Below are 333 nucleotides of genomic sequence, written 5' to 3'. Positions count from 1 at the left end.
GAATGCAATTCTCTTAAGTCGAATCTATTGCTTGATGCAACGTAGTTAGAATTATTATATCTTACTACCGTGGATGTTTCATCGTGCAAAGAATACAAAATAATGTTTGTTAAAAAGATCGTGGTTATCGCGACAACGACGTCAGAATGTGTGAAACTATTTAACGATAATAAAAACCGTCTTCACAGGATAACGACTGGATTGCGACTGTCGATCAAAATGGTAGCTATGCGTTATTCAAGAATGCGTCGCTCGATGTCTCATTAAAAATTCATATGACCTTTCACCGATTATTTTCTGACGCTTTTAAACATGGAATATTTCTCGATAATT

This window comes from Colletes gigas, unplaced genomic scaffold, assembly GCF_013123115.1.
Source record: "Colletes gigas isolate AHSC1104 unplaced genomic scaffold, ASM1312311v1 Colletes_gigas_Sc00059, whole genome shotgun sequence".
NCBI lineage: Eukaryota > Metazoa > Arthropoda > Insecta > Hymenoptera > Colletidae > Colletes > Colletes gigas.
This window is presented reverse-complemented; position numbering follows the sequence as displayed.